This window comes from Phyllostomus discolor, chromosome 15 (genome assembly GCF_004126475.2).
Source record: "Phyllostomus discolor isolate MPI-MPIP mPhyDis1 chromosome 15, mPhyDis1.pri.v3, whole genome shotgun sequence".
NCBI lineage: Eukaryota > Metazoa > Chordata > Mammalia > Chiroptera > Phyllostomidae > Phyllostomus > Phyllostomus discolor.
In genome coordinates, this window is record NC_040917.2 from 24,932,490 (window position 1) to 24,950,901 (window position 18,412).

Consider the following 18,412-nt stretch of genomic DNA (forward strand, 5'->3'; position numbering starts at 1 on the left):
CATGGCACAGAAGCAGAGCCACACATCTACCATCTGGCTTCGCCTGTACCAGTTGTTTCACTCAAATCCTTGAGGCTTCCATTGTGCCTACAGGTTCCTGTTTGGCCATCTTTCAGGAAAGCAACCTTCGCCCTTCCCTGGAAAGATTGCCATGAACTGCACAACCAACCAAGGTACCAGGCTCTTTCTCATTGGCTTACACTAGCTTCACAAGTCAATCCCAGTTCCTCAGGGCTTTCTGGTGATGACCAGCACCCATACATGCCTCCTTCAGGTGTGACATTCCAGTCAAAGTCCTGGTTAACAAAACCACTATTAAGGACTGGTCTTATTGGATTTATGCAAAGAAACCTTATGTCATCACTCACTCCTTCCGAATGCCAAATTCTGGAGGGATCAGGTAGGGAGAAAAACACAAAGTGTGAAGGAAAATCTTTTTCCTTGTTCACTTTCCTACAGAGTATGAAGTTTCAACCTTTTCTGGAATCTTCAATCTCTGCCCTTTCAGAGCAGATACAGAGCAAAATCCAAAACACAGAGTTCCAGAACAATACACAGGTAGGGGCATTCTCTTGCAGCAGTGCGTCACTGGTGCCTCGCAGAGACATGCTCCTCCAGGTCCGGTCTCTTGGCAGAGACATGCCCCCTTTGCCTCTGGCTGAAGCACTCGTCAGCCCTGAATGACCCTTCCTGGGTCCCGAGTGGCATAGGCAGGCTCCCCAACCGGTTGCAGGTGACCTTTCACAGGTCCTAATACAGGTTTCTGACCAGAAACAGAACCAAAATACAGAGACTTGCTCCTTTCCCATGAAACCAGAAAACAAGTAGTTGAGATTTCCTTTACTCCAGGTTTAAAACTTTCAGATTCTTTATACATATTTCTGCTCATCCAGATTTAACCATCAATCTCTTTTAACCCTGGCTCCTTTCCCACACGGGGAAGGACTGTACTTAAACTCAGTACTCAAACTCAGCGTGTGGCAGCCAAAGGTCCCCAGCACCACAGGCACCTTCCACTAGAAGTCCCTAGATTCACAGGGACATCCTGCAGCTTTCTGAAGCTCAGACCTTGCAAACACCCTGTAAATCAGGTGGTCACCCTTGGACCTCAGTTCATGACCTTCAGAACCAGAGCCATCCCTGTCAGAACCAGTTGCACAGAGAACCTGACTGGTGCAGTGCCCACACAGCAGCCACACACAGCCCGTGATCTGAAGAGAACCCTTAGCCACCACCTTGCCCAGATCCAAGATGGCAGCACCCATGCCCGCTGAGTCATCCAAGATGGCGGCACCCATGCCCGCTGAGTCATCCAAGATGGCGGCACCCATGCATGCTGAATCATCAATGATGGCGGCACCCATGCATGCTGAGTCATCCAAGATGGCGGCACCCATGCCCGCTGAGTCATACAAGATGGCGGTGCCCATGCACAACCCACCCTCCCTGGGTGGCGGGGGGGGGGGGGGGGGGGGGGGGGGGGGGGGCGGGGCACTCACATGGATCATCTTCCATTTTACACAAAATGGTGGCGCACCCCCATGGTTTGCTCTCTGATCCCCAACACACCTGCAGGCTCGGCTCACAGAGCCCAGGGCTTTGCTTCCTCCCCACACCTGGGGACAGGTCCCCTTGGTGCCCCCGGGGCTCCCCGAAACTGTGAGTGAGCAGACGGGGGCCACCTGGGAGCAGCACACTAACCAACCATTACCCACAGCTCCATTAGTCCAAAACGGTGTTCAGAAACCAGTGTTCAACCAAACCATTTCCACGTCTCTGCTCCCTCCCCGTTTCGTTTCCTTTCCACCTTTTCTCCTCTCCAGGTGTGATAGGCGGCCGATGCCCTCAGGAGGAGTGCAGAGAGATTCTCGAGACGGGAAAACTCTGACGTCTCACTCTCCTGCACCCGAGGGGTCAGTAGGTCGGTCTGCCACGGGCAATATTGTCCCATCTGGGTCACCAAAAGCTGTTACAGAACAGGGCCAAGGGGGTACGACACACTGTTACCAAAAGGACCCCCCACTAGGTTCGCTTGTCCGCCGCCAGAGGAAAGACGTCTCTCAATGCCAGAGATTCATGAAAAGGAAGGGAAATGTGTATTTAAAGCTGTACAGACTTGAAGTAGTGACCTCATGTCTTCATTAAAATATCATGGTCCTTTGAGATGCCTACAGACGCACACAGTCCTTCTTTCTCCCTCTGCCCTAATGTGGGCACCGCATCTCAGGAAAAGAAGTAGATTCAGGCTCCTGACACCATCAGCTGTGCTGTCAGCCAGGATCCAGCCCCGTGGTTCGTGGTCCTCTGCAAAGCTGTGGGGGTCTCCACTCTGCCAAGACCACGTGGTTCTCCCCCCAATGGCTGCCTCCTCTCGGTTTAAATCTCTGCACCAATCTCCCCCTGCAGCCGCATTTCCGACTCCTCCTACAATCAGCTACACCTGCCAGCACTCCCCTATCCTTCCAGCTTCCCTGGGCTGCCATGGTAAGCCTGGGCAGGTGTGGCCCCATGGCGTGGAGCCAATCACCTCCAAGCTGTCACGTAGGCACTGTAACCAGGGGGCGTTGCCTCCCAGTTACATCTTCGGTGGAAGTCACTCCCTTCTCCCTGGTTCAGAGCATGGCCACAGCTATTTAACATGTCTGTGCAACCAGTTAAAGGTTATAGATGTGTTAAATGACCACACCAGAGGTTAGCTGCAAAGCTGTTGCTATGCAAAACAGCCCTGCATGTTCCTGCTCCATGTGTCCCTTCCCCCAACCCACAACCTCTGTGGGGAAGGGGTGAGGACATCCTTTATATCTTTCTAATATTTCCTGGACACCTTGAGTTCTGGACCCCATTCCTAATCCCTATTTGGGGCCCCCCTCTTGGCTGCACCCTGTTACAATAAGACCCATGTATATATCACTGTACCATTCAAGAAGCCGCATACACTCAGGCAAGAAATAAGTTAGATGTTGTGAAATGTTCTCCTAGGATCATTTGGATAGGTTTCAGGAAGTACAAAAAAAAAGCCATAGTAAAATCGTGTCAAACGGGCCATGCACCACACCTTGTCCCACCTGGGAAGTGAAGTCACATCTTATCAAATCTGCCTTGTTCATGGGAAAGGAATGAGGCAAGGGGACCAGCCCTTCCCTGCACCATCAACTCTTTCTCTTCTGCTCTAAAGAAAGTTGCACAAACATAAAAATTGACTTCTGGTACAAAGAAACTGACCATGCCCTATGAGTCTGAATGACAATTATTACTAAACATTCTCTGATTTTACAGCATCCTGTTTACCCAGAGAAAGAGTGAGAGAGAGAGAGAGAGAGATAGAGAGAGAGAGAGAGAATGGGTGTGTATAAAGGCTCTTTCTCGCCTTCTAACAATGGCTTTCGCTGTTTTTGTTGGACCAAGTGGGTAGGGTTTAACCTTTCTGTTAGACATGAGCAGTAGCACCTGTAATGTTGACTAGCAGCCCCAGTGCCGGACGCTAAGTTCGAGGGGAATCCGGCAAAGGGCCGTGGCTGAATTCGCTTGTGCAGAGCGTCTTCATGGGACCGGTTTGCCCCCGGAGCCTGGCCAGGGCTTTGCACAGCTGTGACTCATGTTCGTCCCGGGTCTACGTGACTGTCCTTTCCGTTGCCCTTAAAACTTAAATATTTCGGTTCTGCTGTGCTCATTTTCTAACACTTTGCTTGAAACTTTCTTCACATGCATTTTTTTTAACCTGTTTCTTCAAGCCTCCTCAAATCTTTTCCAGAAATGTTTCTGGGGCAAGGAGCGGAGAAAGGAAGAGATTTTTAGAGTCGAGGTGCATGTGAATAAATATCACTTTGCCGCGTTCGCTCTCTCTTTTCCGGTGACTCATGCGTCGAGGCCTCCGCTGGGTGGGAGGAACCGAGCCCAGCAGCGCCCCGGGCTGTGCCGCCTTCCAGCTGTGTGGCCAGTGAGTCACCCGCCCTTGCTTCCGTTCTCGCTGCGTGTCTCAGCTCTGCCCTCTCCTGTTCCCACTCCCGTGGAGGGCTGCTCCGGTCTCCCCGTTTGTAAGAGGGGTCAAGTGCGTGCCTCTGAACAACCCCAGAGGGCTTCCGGTCAGAACCTGTAGGGGTTCCAGAGAACCACAGCCTTGACCCTTAGAGTTGTGGATGCCAGGGGCCTGTTCCGTGGCACGCTGTGCTTTGTTCTGTTTGGATCTCTGGGGCCGCTCAGTGGCAGAGGTCGCCTACCCACCCCTTGGGCGACTGGGCCAGGCCTACCCAGGAACCACGCCCGGCCAGACACAGCCCTGTTCATTCAGAAGGAGACGGTGACGGTCGTAGCTGGTTGTAAATACCGGCCCATCCAGTGTAACAACTTGCGTGATTTCTTAATTGGTTGCCGGCTGCTTTTCTGGGGACTGTTGGGGAGTTTTAGGTGCGAAAGGCTCCATCGTGCAGAACCCAATGGCTCCGGGTGAACATCGAACACCTCGGGTAAGGCTGAGAACCCGCTCGCTGGTTTGCGGTGCTGGCTGGAACCCCAAGACAGTGACTGGGGACGGTCGTAGGGGACAAGGACAGTGGGGGCGGTCATTCGACACAGAACCGCAGAAACTGCAGCTGAGCGCTGTCACATGGCATCGAAGGGCCCCAGGCAGAACCATTGTCTGAAAGAACCTTCCCGGGGGGGGGGGGGGGCTGGTATGGGGCCCCCGAGGCCCCGCCACCGAGCACGTACCAAAGCCCAAAACCGTGCCACTTCCTTTCATGGAGCATCTCACTGATGTTGGGAGCGACCCTAGGAAGCAGCTGCCGTGTGCACTCAGAAGGGAAACCGTGGCGCAGAGCAGCCGGGAGCCCCCTAGTTCCGTGCTCGCTGTAGACGGCGTGACTAGTGATGGACAGGCCACCATTCATACCCAGGTCGGCCTTATTTCAACATCCCTGCCCTTAATGTGAAGTGTTCATCGACTTATTAACACAATAAATAACTGTCTTCCATTTTTTTAATAAAAAACTGAGTCACTATAACAGATTTTTATGCCAAAATAGGTCGGTGTGCTGCATGGCAACCATGTTTCCCGAACGAGCAAGTGAATATGTTTGATGTTTACGGCTCCTCTTGAAACCTTCTTTATTCAAAAGCCCCAAACAGAAGCTTCTGGGGAAATGCACTCAGTCTTCCAAACCCAGATTTATGTGTCTCCTGGGTTCTAACGCGCTGTTTTCATTTCAGGAAAAAGTTCAGGGTGGTTGCACAGACAAGTTGTGAAGGAAGTTAGGACAGTAGGAATGAAATTAACCGAGCTCCACCCAAGAAAAATCTGACGAAACTAGAAAGCTGTCCTGTCTAAGAATCTAAGATAGCGTATTTGCCACACAACATGTAGAATGTCCAGTTTTCAGTCTCTCCCCAGGACACGCTTGTTGGAAGCACCTGCTAACGCAGAACCGCGGGAGGACCCGGACATGCGTGTGTGCTGTGGTCGCTCGGGGTCTGCACTTACTCTCATCCGTCACACCCCGGGACCACATGTGGTCCTCAGTAATGAGGCGCAGGGGCGTGTCTGTGCCCTCCCGTGTGCCCTGCCGGCTGAGGCCAACGATTCCATCTGGGGCACGGCAGCTCCCCTTCAAGCTTGAATATGCCCTGCAGGGAGTCCCCAAATACCACAAAAATGGAAACCCGAAAACATCTACTAAAAAAGAGGAAAATGAACAGAGGGAGAGGCCAGAGGTGAGGCACCTTATCATGGTCACAGTAACTGATGACATAGTTCGTCCAAGTTCAGCATCGCTGGGGCGCTTCTCGGCGGGACCAACAGGGATTGTTCCCGCTCCATGCAGCCAAAGGGACGCTCACACGTCCCAGTGCTTTCCGGAATCTCCCGGTGCGTGAGCAGAACGGAGCCACACCCCAACCTTCCAGGCCAGCCGGGGAGGCCTGCCCTTGCTGGGGACCATCGTCACAGGATGCGCCGGGTCCCAGGAGGCCAGGGGACGAGGGACCCAGGGGGCAAGGCTGCACGCTGTCCGCCCGCCGTGCCCAGCTCAAGGGGCCGCAGCTGAGCGAGCTGCGAACGTTCGCTCCGCGAACAGCACACCCGTCACCACATGCACGGGCGCACGGGCGCACGGGCGGAAGGCCCAGCTATCTCGATTCTGACGCTTGTTACTTGTCTAAAAAAAAAGCCACCAAAACAAAAAAAAAAAACCACGTGGATCCGTAGGAGAATGCTCCCCAATCCCTTCCCGCCGCAAACCTGGCCCAGACACACCCTCGGGGCTAGTGGTGTGGGGCAGGATGAGCGGTTCGGTCGATGACATTCTTTCCGGCAGGAGACGGGCACTGCTCCAGAGACGGAAGGACTTTTCCTTTCTCTGTGGTTTGCCAACAGAAGATGAGCCGTCTTGTAAAATATTTGAGGACACCAAGAGTGACGACTTCTCTGACGTTTCTGTCCAGTGGGGCGTCACTGACCTCGGGGACTCAGAAATTGGCAGTCATGGCTGCCCGGCTGTCCACGCGTTGTTTGTGACTTCTGTGCCACGGCACCGATGTTATTAAGAGGATCTTTAGTGTTTGGTTCTGCTTGATGCTCTTGGTACTTTTGCTTACAGATGAATGAAAAAAATACAGAAATGTGTAGAAATGGAACTGGCAGTTTTTATTATTTATTTTCTAACAGTGTGTCTATTGAGGCTACGCCGTGTGATGTTGTAGAACCCTGAACGTCACCCAGTGCACCACAGACAATACGGAATGATGCCGTTCAGAGGGGAAATAAATGTTATCTGTGGGTTGAAGGTCTGCTACTCTACAACCGGTAACATTTCTCCCGAATGCCATTATCGCTCTAAGATTTCTTCAAGACTCTTCATTTTCAAATCACAGTGTTATTACGATCTTTTTCTCTCGGTACAACGTTAATCTGGAGGTGAAAATGAACCTGGGTGTCATTGTGAGCACAGACGCCAAGGCTGGGGTCGCCGGAGGCAGGAGCACGTGGGAATGACCTCTGGCCGCAGCATGCGACTCGGACACCCAGAGCTCCCCTCGGCCTCCTGAGCCGGCGGGCCCGGGCCAGGCGGCCGGCAGGGCTCAGCGAGTGCAGCGGTGTGGCCGTCGGTGGGCCCCTGGGGGCAGAGTTCAGAGGACCGAGCCCGAGTCCCCTCCAGTGGACTGACGATGGCAAGCAATTCCACCGTCCGAATCAGCGGAGAAGCTGCCGGCTCAGCCAGAACGGCGCACTCAGTTGCGTGGTCAGCGACGGTGAGCAGCGTGGCAGGGGTGTGTGTCCAAGGCCACTGGAGACTTCACTGTCGTTGTGCATGCAGATCGCTGTGGAGACGGGGAACAAGACACAGTGAGTGGATGGAAGGCTTCTACAGGGTGGGGACAGAGGCTTAATAGATGGTGACGAGTCCCATCCCAGTGGCTTTGTTTTCTGGGAATTAAGGAGAAGACACCTTCCAAGGCCGTTCTGGGAGATTTTAACGCATCGTGGCGCTGCAGCCCACGCGGCAGTTAGCCGTATATATTGCTTTGTTTCAGACCGCGAGGAGCTGCCACAATTATGACCCGACCTCTGTGCTGCCATTTAACTGTCCATCCCCCGTGCGGAGTTTGCCTCTGTGCCTGGTTGGCGGGTGGCTGGAGTGGTCAGGCTCCGTCCCCGACTCCGTTCCCCCATCACCCTCCCAGGATGGGCCATCCCAGGACGGGCAGTCAGGTGAGTCTCTTTATCTGGTGATTTGACGCTTTTGTACGGGGCTCTCGTCGGATTTAATGAAAATACGTTTGTGAACGCACAGCCACACAGTGCGGCACTGGAACGGGGGTGTTTCACACTCGCTCGGGAGTAGGGCGGTAAGGAGCACACGCGAGGCGAGGTGCTTGAGCTCTCCGTGTGAGAACACACCTTCGTGTTTGACTAAAACTGAAATCCCGTGTGCGCGTGGCCACGAAACAGTGACTTTCACCTGCAGAATTATGTTTGTTCCCGTGTCAGGTCTTTGCCAGGAGTGAAGAGGCCACTTATCGTTTCATTCTGAAAAGTGTCCCTTAATACCAGTGGGCTGGCGACGGACCCATAGGAATCTCACACACGCGCTTTACACACAATGTAGAGCGACTCGGAATGTACAAATCGCTTGCTCGCACACGGTAACACCTCAGACACCTTAGAAATACGGAAGGATGAATGGACTGGTGCCAAGGACCTCAAAGGAATGATCCCCGATGATAAGGCTTTGGCTGATCAGTAAAAATGAACAGCTCAGTTGAAAATGTTTACTTTAGTGGAAATCCGAAAAGGGGATGTTTCCTTTAAATTAATTGTTTTTATACAGTTTTTGATCAATAAAATGAGATGTGGCCATCTCACATTTCTATATGGAAATATATGCGGTTCCAAAAGTGGAAAGTTCAAAGTACATAATCTACACACACATACATACACGTTCATACATGTGTGAGCGTGTTGGGCCGGGTATACATCCCAAAGTCCAGTCATGCTGGACTCTTGCAATTCGAGAATGTGTCCTTCACTTCCGGGGAGTCCCGTGGGTGACCACGGTTCGCTTTGGTCACAGTCCTCCTGGGGGGCTTTCGTTTCCCTCCAAGTGCAGCTCAAGGTCAGTTTGCTCTCCGAAGCCTTTGCCGACCTCCACGGACATCCCCCCACACACGTGTACATGTGTCTGACAGACGCCTTTAATCTGTGTCACAGCCTCCACATCTCTGTCGTCCCCCTACCCCACCCCACAGGCTCCTCGGGGACAGGGATGGTCACCCGGACGGCGAAGTGACAACGTTGAGGTACAGGAACTGCAGCGCCCGAAGACAGGGTCTCGTCAGGGTGAGGAAGCTCAGAACATGAATAGACATTTTCAAGAGAGACGGTTCCCAAAGAATGCTTAGGAAGGTTCCAGATAATTCCTGAAAGAAAAATACCAGGAGCCAGTGAGTATGTTTTAAAATGCTTGCTCTCAGGAAAGTGTGATTGTTTTAACAAAAAAAAAAAGTACCGATTAAGGACACTTGAACACTCGTAGTAGCTCAGGCGTGAAAAGCTGGGGGACAGACCCTCGCAGTGGGCCGGGAAGCGTGAGAGTGCCCACGACCCATCTAGGGGGCATTTTTAATGAGTAGCAAGATTCTACGAATACACATTTTTTGGTTCCAGAAATTTCACATCGTAAGGAAATCGTCGCAAGTACCCGCAGGTACACATGTGCTGCTGGTCACGGGAGGATCTCGGGCAGGCCCCCGGGTCCCATGGCTTGGGCGGGAGACGGGTCACGTGTGGGGGCGCTGAGCATAACAGACTCTGGTGTCTGCACTGACTGTGTTCGACCTCTGCGTCTTCGGGGGGGACGGAACAGAAACGACACTGAGCGGTCCCCCCTGCGTCCTCTCTGGGGCGCACAAGGGCAGCCCCTCTCATGGGCGGTGACGTCACCTTCGATCACCCGGACAGAGCGCGGCTCTCAGACGTCTTCCCAGGGACGCCACGCTCTTCCCTTCGTTACTAAAGAGGATTTTGTGGGGCAGAAATCTGAGACCGTATGTATCCTGTTCCTCAACAATCTTTCCATTTGGTTCATTAATATCGGTGTGAGTGTGAGGTTTGCTGTTTTATTCTGTGGGCGGAATGATCGATTCTGTCACGTTTTGGTGCCCAAGTTATCTGAGAGTTTGCCCATGGGAAACTCTTCAAGCTGATTGCTATGTCCTTATTACGTGCCCCCATCATTCTTGGGGGGGCCCCCAGTGGCAGGCACCTGCGGTAATGACCTCAGGTGGTGTCCCCCGGTTGCTTATGTTGGAGGGTGACTTCAGAGAACGTAAATGTCTCACGTGGGTTCTACCGGGAGCCTTGAGTCATGCCACCAAAGCGGAACCCGGAGAACCACAGTCTACACTCCGAGGTAAAGACTGTGTGTCTACACACCTCTTTGTCCACTGACCACGAACTTGACAATGGCTCTCTTCCCCAGTCATTTTACTGTCACTTTATTGAGTTGTGTGGGTGTTCGATGCCACTTACGATGTGGAGGCGTTTTTGAAGCCAGAGTCCTGGTCAGTTTCTCTCTCTCCCTTCTCCCTCCCTCCCTCCCTTCCTTTTTAGAAGGTAACTAAGGTAGAGAATGTTACCACATTTACAAAATGTTTTTGTAAAAAAAATACAACACGTCAGTTTTGCTCAAAAGGATAATTTATGATTCCGATTGTAAAGCACGTTCTCTTGGCACAGCTTTATGTCACAGGGAAATGGCAGGGATTCTCACCTGCCCTGCACCCAGTGTCCCCTGTTGTTGACATCACGTGACAGTATGACGCACTTCCCGCTGCTGATGAACCCACATTGTTATGCTAGTAAGCCGAGTCCATACTTTATGAATATTTCCCTTCAGTGATATTGCTTAGCTGTCATGTCTCCTTACACTTTTCTTGTGGTGACCATGTCCTTGCTCTGGCAACTGTGACAGTTTTGAGGAGTGCTGGCCAGATATTTTGCACATTGTGTCCAAAGTGGGATTTGTCCAAGATCCGAGTTAGATTGGAGGGTTTGGGGAGGAAGGCCACGGTGACCAAGCGCCATCAGCATCAGGTGCTGTTAACATTGACCTTGACCACCTGACCCAGGTGTGCTGGCCAGGTCTCCCCGTGGTGAGGTGACTCTGCTGTCCCCTCTTTCCTGAGCTGTTCGGAAGGAGGTCACCGTCCTGAAGCCACACAGAGGAGGGAGGAGCGACATCCCCCTCCTTGAGGCAGAGAGAACCTGCGTAAGTGACTTGGGATTTTTCTAGAAGGAGATTTGTTTCATCGCCCCGTTTACTCATTTATTCATGGTTTGTTCATGTTAAAGAAGACTCACGGGTATTTATGCACAAATTTTTTAGAATGTGCACGACTTGTCCGATTCAATGCAGACCCCCAGATCCTGGCCCCAGGAAACGCGCTGGTGCCCAAACCACACACGCCTCTGCCCCAAACACCGCCCGGTCTTCATGCGTGTCCTTTCCCGGGGACCCCAGGGTGCCCTGGCCCCCCGTCCGCAGCGGAAGGCCGGTCCGTCCTGGGAGATCGGGCCACAGCAGTTCCCCGGAACTTGGGCCCTCTCTTCGCTTCCTCGGCGGTTTATGTCGGCACCGGCGACGGCATTTGCTGTCTTAGCTAATGTTCACTTTCCTGTGTGTCTTTGTAACACGAGACGGCCACGTCCTCTGTGCCCCTCGGTAGCTGGCTCCCTGCCTGGCACAGCCTGGGCTCTGCACAGTGAACTCGAACAAACAGACAGGAAACGCTGCCTCACCAGCTAACGGAGCGGATGCTAGAGGCCTTCTTCTTTCGAGAAAGATGACACGGCCGACCCGCCGTCAGTAGGGTGGACGCTCTGGGTTGTTTTTATCTCCCGTCCGCGATGATGCAGGTTTCTGGGTGCAGGGATCTTTCCAAGACCGGCGTCTCTGGGAGAGCTGGTCAGGGTCAAGGTCGCGGTTTAGACGAGGAAGGGCCTCTGGCTCTGCGAGCGGAACGCAGCCCCGGGCCGGAGCGGAATCCGCGCGACCTTGGCCTCATTAGCGGGTGCCCTAACGAACTCAGCCGCCGGCCAGACTACAAAGCCGGCAGGAAAGGAGTCTCACCCACACGGCCCGCTTTGTAACGGGAAATTTGCAGCCTGTTACGGCTGCACACAAAGCAGGCGGATTGGACTGTGCCGCGCCGTCAAGAAAATATTCGTCAGTCGGAAGACAGACCAGTCAGCCGACCAGCGCGTCTAACTTTTTTTTCCTGCCTGGACTTTGAGTGGCGATCGGACTGGTTCGTGCTTGTCGAAACAGTCACATTTTCCTTGCCAAAAGAGAATGCTCTTTCCCCCCATGGAAGCTTAATGAAATAACGGTTACATCATATAAATGCATTTCCCTAAGAGTATGTGTCAGGCTATCAAATCCGTTCGGGAAAATGCTCATCTTTTTTTCTCTTTGAAATGCAGGACCCGCGGCGGCTTGGGTTCCAAGTTCAGCGAGTTCGCAGCGCCACCTAGTGTTCAACACGGTGATCGGCGCGGCTGGAGCGATTGCAGGTCCCGAGTTGGCGGTGGGTGAGGCACCTCCCTGCTCCTCCCCACCTGTCGCGTGGCTGAGCCAGCGCTGCGTTTTGGGGTTCGGGTTTAGCGGTCCCATTGTTCGGGCGGTGACGGGTCCTCGCGCTCACGGGTGTGAGAAATCTTCCGTGCAAGTCCTGCTTGAAAAGAACCCCCAACCATCAGCAGAAACACACGCCCCTTTTCTTTTTAGAGGGTTCGCGTGAAATGAACCCACAAATGAGACCAAGCGGCGGCACGATCAAGGATGGAAACCCCAGCTTTCGATAAACTAGGTCTCTTCCCACCGGAAGAGGGTGAATGGAAACCCCAGCTTTCGATAAACTAGGTCTCTTCCCTCCCGAAGGGGGGCCCAAGGACAGGCGGCATTGGGCCCCGTGTACTTCAGAAAGCCTATGTTCTCCGAGTGTGTTAGGGGCTGAGCGCAGAGAGGAGAAGAGGAGAATGTCCACTGGGCACACAGGACAACGGGCACGAGGAGGAGTTTCGTGTTCGTAGTTCGAGTACACCGGCAAACCTCTTTTCACCCCGTGGTTCCTGCTCAGGGCCTTCCCACCCCCTTGAACATGGGGCCACGTTCCAGAACCTTATTTAAAATGAGAAGGGCAACCCTGGCTGGCGTGGCTCAGTGCAGTGGGTTGAGTGTGGGCGCGAACCAAAGGGTCGCTGGTTCGATTCCCAGCCGGGGCACATGCCGGGGTTACAGGCCAGGTCCCCAGTAGGGGGCGTGTGGGAGGCAACCACACACTGATGTTTCTCTCCCTCTCTTTCTCCCTCCCTTCCCCTCTCTCTAAAATAAATAAATAAAATCTTCTTAAAAATAAAATAAAATAAAATAAAATAAAATCAGGAGGGCAACAAGCACGGTGTGTAGGCTCCTGAGGTGGAGACGCCGGTCAGGGTGCACCACGCGGCGTGTATCCGGGTGTTCTGTGGAGTTGAAACGTGGTACTGTTTCAGGAGCGCTGTCCGTGTAACCTCATCTTCCTCAAGCAGCGTGCAGAAGCCTCGGCCCCTGTGTGAGCAGGGGGGTGGCATTCGGACCCTCGGTCCCCGGCCCGGCCCCAGCTACCTGCGCCTGAGTGCCTTTCCCCATGGGGGCCTGCCCGCTGGGGAGGGGCCGGGAGGAAGGAGTAAGTGTCCTGGACGGTGGCAAGAAAGGGCGGCTCCGAGGGTGCCAGAGGGTCGAGCTGTGAAATCTTCGCGGCATTTCATTCACGGCCGTGTGGCCCTTCCCATCCCGCTGGCGGAAGGCTGGAACCACGATCGCTCACGAACATTATAAACAATCCGATTTCGGTGACCCCTCCCCACATAGACCAGTAATCATTACCAAACACTTGATACGAATTGCGGAGGTACAGAAGGGATGGAAACTCAATAGGGAGCTTGTTACCATATGGAGATCATCGTATTAATTGCAGCTAATCACATGCAACCACGGTGTTTCTGTGGTGGTTCGACTTTTTCTCACCCGTTCTGGCTCGTTTGGGAGGACTCACTGTTTGTTTTAACATTGCCAGCGAAGCAGGCAGTTATATTTTATAACTGTTTCACAGTGAAAAATACTTAGGAAGCATAGATTGTTTTAAATGTGCCTAATTGTAACTAGTGCTTTGTATTAGCTCCTGCAGATGAGCCCTCGAATGTACTTGGCCCACAGATCTCCTTGTCCTGCGAATTCTAACCGTCCCCACCTCTTCCTAATTACCCGTCCCGGGGGGAACTCTTTGCCACTGCAGTGTTGTGTCACTGCGGATGAAAAACATGCCAAAATGCTAAAATATTTATGGCTCTGTCCACCTGCATTAGCAGCTCCTCACGACTCACTGGTAAGCAGCCGGGCTGCCTCTCAGCTCCTACGGGCAACGCTGGCCCGGGGAGGTGTGTGCTGGCCGCTGAGGCCGGCCGACTGCAGGGCACCTCGCCCTTGGCCAGGGACTTCGCCCAGGAACAATAATGCGTATCGCTGTAACCCGCCCGGTGCCCCCAGTGCGCCAGGCTCCGCGTGTTTCTGCGGTGGCTCGGACGCGGGGGGCTGGGGGCCTCCCCTGGGGCCTCCCCTGCTGGCTTCCAGAGAACGAGCCTTGTTCCAGGCCCTTCCGCTGGGAAGGTTCCTGGGGGTGTTTTGAGGGAGATTGGGGAAAGAGGTTTTTTTTTTAAAAAAAATTGTCTTTAAAAAATAAACAATGAGAAATCATGAGTTGATTTGCCCTGCACAAAACCTACAATAAGGAAACAATCCCTGGTTGGTGTGGTTCAGTGGATTGAGCGCAGGCTGCGAACCAAAGGGTCGCAGGTTCGATTCCCAGTCAGGGCACGTGCCTGGGTTGCGGGCCAGGTCCCCAGGAGTAGCTGCACAAAAAGCAACCACACATTGATGTACCTCTCCCTCTCTTTCTCCCTCCTTTCCCCTCTCTCCAAAAATAAATAAACAGATACAATCTGTACAAAGAAAGAAGGACGCGGGTCTCTGGGGAGCAGCTCTGAAAGGCACCGGCCTCTGGAGGGAGGCGTCTGCAGGGAGGGGCGCGTGTCTGCCGGCGTGGACAGACTTCCTGTCACCCCCCCCACCCCCCGAAGCCTCCATGGGACCCAGCAGGTGTGTTCTGGGGCACAAGGCGGGGCCTGTCCCCCACATGGGTCGGGCCCCAGCCCTGAACACCTGCTTTCACAGCAGGTACCCGTACCTGGGGGCCGGCGCTGACGGGGAAACGGCCAGCTGATGCCGAGGGAGTGCCTGCCACTGAAAGTGGGAGAGGACTGTCAGTCAGAGTGGGCTCGGGGTCCCTCACTCCCAAGGTCACCCTGACCGACCTGCTCCCCTTCCTCGGGTGTCGCCCAGCGCTCACCCTCCGGGGAGGCCTGTTGGTTGGGTAACTCGGTCTTGCTGTGTTTCCCCCACTGTGGGGGCTCATCACGTCTGTCCACAGGGGGCGGCTGGGCCGGCTGGCGCACGGGGAGGGGCCACAGAGGAGAGATGAGATGACGCTTGTCCTCCCGGAGCCTCGGGCAGCCCCTGGGAGCAGCTCCCTGGCTCCCTGAGCCCCAGACTCACTTTCGGGGGCGGGGGGGGGGGGGCTCGGGTCTGACGCTGCCCAGCGGGACAAGCACCGGGTCCTGGGATCCAGAACCGTGCCTTTCAATTCCGGCTCTGCAAGGGCGAGAGCCAGGCCGCCTGGTGCGAGCCGTGCGCGAAGGAGAGACGGAGGGCTCCCCGGGTCCAGGGCAGCGCTCCTGCAGCAAACGGGGGATGCGCACAGGCCCGCCATGCTCCTAAAGGGATACAGGAAGTCGGGTGCAAGGGTAACGCCCAAATGAATGCCCACAGAGGAACAAACACTTGAAGCGGCACTTGGCTAGTGGAGTCACACGGCGCACAATCAAAGCCGTCACACGGGAAGGAGTGGAGTTGTGATTCCAGGCGCCGGTGGGGCTTGAGTGAGACCCTCCACTGTGCGAGCCGGAGGGGAGTAGGAGGCGCCGGGGAACGAGGAGCTGGAGCCCCGGGGGAGCACGCCGCCCCCCCACCCAGGGGCTAGGAGCGGTGCAGGGTCGGTGCGGGGTCGGTCCCGCGGGGAAGGAAAGGAGGTAAACCCGACAGCACGGAATTTCATTCGACCGTCGAAACGTAAAACCGCAGTGAGATCGCTTTTTCGTCTCTAAAGCCAGTTTCCCTGTGCCTTTCTGGGCATCTGGCTCCTACTGCCGTTCTGTGTGGTGCGGTGGGGGGGCGTTTTGGTGGCCCCCAGAGAGCTGACGGCGCGTCTTAGAAGACAGGCCGCACGCCTGGCAGGAGGCCTGAGTAGGACATGTGTACAATTGTTTATAAAGCGGTGGGATCCGGCGTTCAGAACGACAGGGGTCAAGTTCACTCTGCCCGTCAGCTGCTGAGACCAGCGGCAGCAGGGCACTCGGCGCCAAAGAATGACCGGGAAAGGGCAGGGCTGGGTGGCACCAATGGAAAAGGGCACGGCAGGGGAGAGCCAGAGGGGAAGGGGACCCTGGGTGTCAGCGAGGGACGGGGCCAGGGACTCGGCGCTTTCAGAATACACGCACGCGGGGCTCGGGGGCGAGGACAGGTGGGAGGCCCACCCCCGAGGGGCTTGCAGACGCTGAGCTCGGGGAAACGTCTTGTGAAATCCCTGCCACAGATGGCCACCGAGGTCAGCCGGCTCTGGACCGGGCTCTTCGCCGACTTTTCAGTGGGATGTTCCCGGCAGGTTTCTCGGTCGGCCGGGGTGCACCGCGCGTGTTCAGGCCAACACACGGAGCCGGCAGGACGGGTGTTCTGCGTGCGCTGGAGAGGAGGGCCGCCCTGCCGCCGTGGGTGGAAGGTTCCGCCCGTGCCCTTACATCCGCTCGGTCTCTGCATGGCGTCGCCCCAGCCCCCTGTTTTCTTGCCGGTCCTTCTGGGCGCTCCGGGCAACGTGGGAAGAGGGGTGCAGAGATCTCCAGTGTTTGTTTTGCTGCTTCCTTCTCCCCCGCACTCCGTCCGTGTCCGCTTCCTGCAGGGGGCGCTCTGACGCTGGGGCACGCGTATTCATACTCACCACGTCTTCCTGGCACACTGGCTCATTTGTCGTCATATAATGTCCTCTTTGTCCCTTGTCACAGAGTTGACCTAAAGTCTATCCGGTCTGATGTAAGTGCGGCCGCCCCCCTGCGCCCTCTGGTTGCTGTTGGCATGGAGTACCTCCTGCCTGCCCTCCCACGTCCGGCCTGTGCGTGCCCTCACACCCAGCGTGCACGTCCAGCAGACGGCCTGTGTTTCTCCGGCATGGTCTCCCGCATCGGGTCACGCGGGGACGCGCAGCAGACCCACCGAGTTAAGTCTCTGGGGGTGGTGTCCCCCAGCCCGCGTTCTGGAGGAGGCAGCGTTCCAAGGCAGTGTTCCCGCTGCTCCGTGGCGTAACCCAGAGGACTGGCGGGCACGGGCAGGGGTCAGAGGAACCTCTCACGAGTGGGCGCTGCACGCGGGGGCACCAACAATCTCCCCGGCCCCGGCCGTACTTGGGAGAGGCGTGGGGCTGGCAACACGTGTGGAGAAATGAGCGCTCCTGAGAGAGCGGGCGACGGTGTGCAGGGCCGCAGGGTATCCCGGGTCAGAGCGGAGACCACCCGCGCACACGCATGGTGGAATGCCGCGTGTGTGGGCCTCTGAGGGCATCTCACGTGCCCCACGTACTAGTGAGCACACTCAGGTGCCCTGCATCCCAGTGAGCACACTCAGGTCAGCACACTCGGGCTTTCCTTGGCACGAAGCGGCTGCCAGGGCCAGGAGGCGGGATGAAGTCGGGGCGTCCCCCGAGGACGGGTCTGGTCCTGGCTGCGCCCCGAACTCTCTGTGTCCCCTTGTCAACTCCGTCTCTCTGGCCACCCTCCCGGACCCCGGGCTGCCTGCCCTGGTCTCACAGTGCCACTGGCGGTGGGGGGGAGGGTGCGTGGCAGTGGAGAGGGAGGGGGCGGACTGAGCCTGGGGTCGGGGTTCGGGGGGGAGGGGGGCTGGTGGCTGGGGCAGCCGGACGCAGAGACGACCCGGAAGTCACAGAGTTCCACGGGTGTGACCTCCACTGACCCCTGGTTCCTGCGAAGGGCGAGCACTGTGAGCGTGAGTGAGGGGCCAAGGACCGTCCACCAGGAACCCGGGGCCAGGCCGAGTCTGTCTGTGTGTCTGTCCAGCAGGCGCCGGCCAGGGTGTGTTCCTCCCTGCACCTGCACCTTGCTCTCTGCCCCTCTAGGGGGCACCCCCGCCCCCAGCCCCCACTTTCACCAGCCCAGCTCCTAATCAGCCTCCTGGTCTGCGGCGTCTTTGTCTTTCTGGCAGACCCACAGGGAACCCCAAGACACGTTTTAAGTTCGAATCCTGCCAAACTGCTGTTGCCAACTTCAGGAGAAGCTGTTCTCCTGTCGTTACGAACGACCGATGACCTCGGATGTTAAACTCATTGATTAGTCCCTAAGTGATACCGTGTGCCAAGCCCTGAGCTCTGCCCCTGAGGAGCCAGAGTCCACGGGGGGACACGTGTGACCAAGTGCTGCTGGACACGGAAAGTGTCATAGTAGAGTCGTGACGGCCACGGGGGTGGGGGGCCGGCAGGAGCCAAGGGCCGCTTTTCCGAGGCTGGCTGGGTGAGTCTTCAAACATCAGACAAAGCTTTGAACTCGGCCTGGAAACACGAGTCGGGTTTGCCAGGGCGGGGGGGGGGGGGGGGCGCGGGCGGGGGGAAGAAGAGGAACTGTGGGCGAGGGGGAGAGCCCCTGGCTGCCATAACTGGCCTTGGTGTCCTTTCGTTCTGCTGCCACCGCTCACGCTGCTGCCCGGGC